Raw genomic sequence first — 5,012 nt, 5'->3', positions numbered from 1 at the left:
CCAGAAATTCTGTTTCTTTGTTACTAATGTTGTGCCCACCCTATAACAAAGAAATAGAATTTCTGGAGGATGAGGCCCAGAAATCAGGATTTTAAAAAGATTCCCAGGTGATTCTAATGTGCAGCCAAGGTTGAAAACCACTGCTTTAGACCATCCTCCTAGCTTTCCAATATTCTTTCTCCCAGATGTTGTCTCTTAAGTCCACCTGAGACACATGTCAGATCCCAGCACTGCCAGCAACTGGCCCTGCCATTCCACACGCAGCCCCAGCTGCAGGGCTCACTCCTGCTCACCTTTGGGGAGAGGGGACGTCTTCAGACAGACAGCTTAATTCACTAAGGGTTACAGTGCTAAATAATTAATTTTTCATTTTCTTCATGTCACAGACACCGCGAATCAAATCTTCCCAGAACGCAGTTAATCATGTCTCCCAAGGGGAAAGGCTCATAGTTATCCAAATCCTTCTTTCTCCTCCACGTGGAATTACTTTCCTGGGAATTCTATATTATAAATATCCTTCAGATCTTTCCTCTCCTCTGTCCTCACAATCACAGCCCTATTCAGGAGTCTGCTAATCCTTGCTAAAACAATCTTAATTAAGATACTATGTCAGACATTTAGGGAGCATTTAAATGAATATGTAATAACAATGAGATAAAGAACCATGTAGCAGGCATTTTATGACCTAAACATAGAATCAGTAAGTCCTAAATATTTATGATTGGAATGTATTCTCTAGAAAAAGCCCTAAATTTGACATGCATCTCCATTTTACTAGTTTCTAACCTGCATTTGTTATCTTTGCATATAATAGGATCTGGACATTGTTTTGTCCAAATGCTAACAGTAGTTGAGGTGAACCAGCACAGTCAGGGAATTTGTCACAATACCCAGCCTGTTCAACCAGTCACTCACCTCCATTAAGCTTGGGAAACTAGCCAAGGTCAATAGTTGTTATCTGGTAACGTCAAATGTCTTTCTACTTAATGTCACAACAATCCCAGATTTGCAAAAATGCTCTCTCAGAAACAAAAGTGGATGCTAGAACTGAGATGGTTACTCTTTCTTGGTGGAATTGCATATAATCAGACGGCGTGCCAGAAACACGTATTTCTTTCACAGCATTTCAGCAGCCAGGAGAAGGAGTTTGTTTCAGTGGATGTAAATTCATTGCATTATATTTCAGCAATGTGAAGATGGTAGGCTTTGGTGATTAATGACAGGGAACTTGGACATAAGTTGCGAGAATCTATAAAATATGACACTGCCAACGAGCAGACATGGGAGTGTAAGGAACGTTGGCAAGCCCCAAAGCCAGCATCCTCCAACAAGGAAAAAGAGACCAGCCTTCTCATGCCAGAAGAAAGCAAGGAAGGAAAGCAGATATTTATTTCACTGAGAGCCCCATGCCTCCTCTCTCCAAGCTTAGATGTCACAAATGACACTTTCAATATCCACAAGGTGAAAGAACTTAACCACTGCATTCCCCCAATGAGACTTTACCTTTAACTCATTTGCTAAGTTTATGCTGTTGCAAGAAGGTGGCAAAACAGATTTTCTTGAATTTTACATTCAAGATTCCTACTACAGATAAATCTGAATCAACTTTATGTTGATGCTTCATAGCTACAATAGTTTGCACTTGTCAGTATATTCTCTACCCCTGGTCTGTGTTCACACCCTCGCCGTCCTAACCGATGTTTCATCAATTATTCTGTTTTGTATAACTCTGGAGCTACAAATTCGTGAGCTTCACTTAGGACATGCTGCTGATGGACTAGCGGCTCTCCTGCATGGGGCCCACAGCCAGCCAGCCAGCAGCCATATCAGCCAGTGCATTCTAACCTACTGTACCCCAGCACCGCCGTTCCCATCCATGCAATTAACCCCCAGGCCTTGCAGTCAATGTTTGAGAAGAGGCTTCTGTGATTTTATTTCACCCCGAGCTACCTGAAGCAGAACTCATTACTTTAAAGTTTCATCATCTACAACTTGCAGATATATGTTGGTTGTCTGTCTGTTTATTTAGACTAAGTGTTTTAGGCAACGGGGCATCTGCTGAGTAAGTGCTTTCACATGGAGAAGGTCTGCAGCTCATGCCTTCCATTCCCTTAACAAAAACGGGTCCTTTGAAAATGAAAAAACAGTTTGAGAATAAAAAGATGGAGATACCAGGTATGCTAAGCATCAGAGAGCTTAGTATTACTTAAGAGGGAAATCATGGCTCTCCCCACTTCCTCTCTCACTATTCCCTTTCCCATGCTTTCTTCATTTATAAATCTTGAAATCAAATACCTTCTAACACTTTTTTTTCAGAGTGTCCTACCTAGGCTTCTAAGACCAGGAGAATAATGACCCTGTTCAGAAATTTGACAGAGTTTGAAAAAGTACATATAAATCAAGCCAAACATTTTTTTATAAAATACATAAAGATAAATTGGTTGGTAGACAAATGATGGCTAGATATGGATTTATTATCACAGGCAAAACTGCAGGGATATATACCAAAATGTTAGCAGTATGTACCACTGAGAAGTAAATTACCAGTGATTTTTATTATCTTATTTCTTTTATAAAAAAACTTTATTTTTACAGTAGTTTTAAGTTCACAGCAAAACTGAAAGGAAAGCACAGAGATATCCCAAACATCCCCTGTCTAGGTGGGTTACTAGTAAACACTGAATATAAATACATGAAATTATAGAGGATTTAGTTGAGGTTCTTTGAATTTTAGCCAAGGACTCTGCTGGTGTTTGGCAATCATATTTCCATGGTGATTAGTATTTACATAGTTCTTATTTCTTCACACATGAAAAATAATAAAGACATGCTATAAAAATTAAAGGAATCAATGTTCCTGTCATAATCACTAGAACCAACACTGTAATTGATATAAAAAGACAGGCCTCATTTATATAAAATTACAAATTTGAATAAAGTAGATAATTTTTAAAACTTTTTTTAGAGTAGTGTAGGGTTCACAGCAAAATTGCGTGGGGGGTGGGGAGGAGGGGTACAAAGATTCCTTATATACCTTCTCCCCACACATGCATAGCCTCCCTCATTATCAACATCCCCCTTCAGTGATACATTTATTAAAATTGATGAACCTATATTAACACATTATCATTCAAAGTCCATAGTTTACCACAGGGTTTACTCTTAGTGTTGTAATTCTATGGGTTTGGACAAATGTACAGCGACATGCTTCCAAAATTATGATATACAGAGTATTTTCACTGCTCTAAAAATCCTGTTTTCCACCTATTCATCCCATCCCCATTTTGTTTTGTTTTTTGTATTTTCCAGATTTTCTACAATGAGAAACTGTAATTTTCAATGAGAAACAAATGTTTATACTAAAATAATGCTGAATTGATCTAAGAAACTTTGAAAACCAAGAAGCTGGATTAGATTATCTGGTCTTCCTACCTGGTCTACTCAAGAGAGAACATGGAAACTGCTTAAGATCTGGGCTCGGTCCAGAAATGGCAACATCATTCCTGCGTGATTGTGCTGGACAAAGCAGTCACAAGTCAGCCCAGATTCAAATAGATGGAGGCAGAGATTCTGCCTGTCAGGGGGGCAGGAGAGGAAATGTGTAAACAGGCAGGGAAGAAATTGAAGGCAGCCAGTTTTCAAGACAAGCTACCATATACTCCCAGAGGAATCCAATAAGGAAAGGAAGAAGGCAAGAGTCTCACCATGTTGGCTTCTACCTGATTCCCGAGAGGAGTTCTGGACACAGTCATGCCTCAGGGTTGTCCCAACCTAAGGGAATACAGCTGTACGTTCATGTTCTCACACCAAAAGGTTATTGGTCAACAAGGTGGGTAAACTCAATTTAAAAATAGACAAAACGCCAAAATAGACATTTTTCCAAGGAAGATATGCAACAAGCACATGAAACGAATTGTTTCACATTATTAATCATCGAGAAAATGTAGATTAAAACCCCAGTGGGATATCATGTTGTACTCACTAAGGATGGCTAGAGTAAAAAAAGATAAAACAAGTGTTGGTGAGGATGTGGAAAAATTAGTTCCCTCATACACTTCTTGTGAGAATGTAAATGATTCAGCCACTTTGGAAAATGGTCTGGCAGTTTCTCAAACCATGAAAATAGTTTCCTCATAACCCAGCCAATCCTACCCCTAGGAATATACCCAAGAGGAATGAAAACATATGTCCACCTCAAAACACACACATGGATGTTTATAACAGCAATATTCATAGTAGCCAAAAGGTAGAAACAACCCAAATGCCCATCAACTGCTAAATAAACACAATGTAGTATATCTGTACAATGGGATATCATTTAGCAACAAAAAGGAATAGAACAGTGGTACATGCCACATATGAATGAACCTTGAAAACATTATGCCAAGTGAAAGAATCTAGTCACAAAATACCACATATGATCCAATGTATAGGAAATGTCTAGAAGAGGTACATTTACATATAGAGACAGAAAACGGATTAGCAATTGCTGAGGGATGGATTAAAGAATGGGAGGACAGAGGGGTAATAGCTAAAGGGTATAGGGTTTCTTTTTCAGGTGATAAAAATGTTCTAGACTTGAGAGAGAAACTAAGATGGCGGCATAGGGGAACACCGAGATTGCTGCCTCCTACAACAACTTCAGAAACGCAATAAAAGGACAGGACGGTCAACATCCAGAACTACAGGAGGGCTGGCAGAGTGGAAATTCTACAACTAGAAGAAAAGAGAAAAGCACATTGAGGGTCAGAAGCTGCGGAAGTAAAGTGCAGAGGTACGGAGGTTCGCACGCAGAAGGGGGCTGGTACCTGAGGACACGGCTGGGGAGGGAGTCACAAGCTCCCAACTGCTCTGAACTCCGGTTCCGGGAAGTCTCTAGGGACCCAGGACTCATATGGGGAGAAACTGGACTGTCTGGCAGCAGGCAGAACTCGGAACTCCAGGGTGGCTTTCCCTCAGAGGTGCTTGCAGCAATTAAATTATCAGGACACTGAGACGCGCCGGCCCCACAG

This window comes from Myotis davidii, unplaced genomic scaffold (genome assembly GCF_000327345.1).
Source record: "Myotis davidii unplaced genomic scaffold, ASM32734v1 scaffold812, whole genome shotgun sequence".
In the NCBI taxonomy this organism is placed as follows: domain Eukaryota; kingdom Metazoa; phylum Chordata; class Mammalia; order Chiroptera; family Vespertilionidae; genus Myotis; species Myotis davidii.
The sequence above is the reverse complement of the archived record's forward strand: the minus strand, read 5'-3'. Positions refer to the sequence as shown.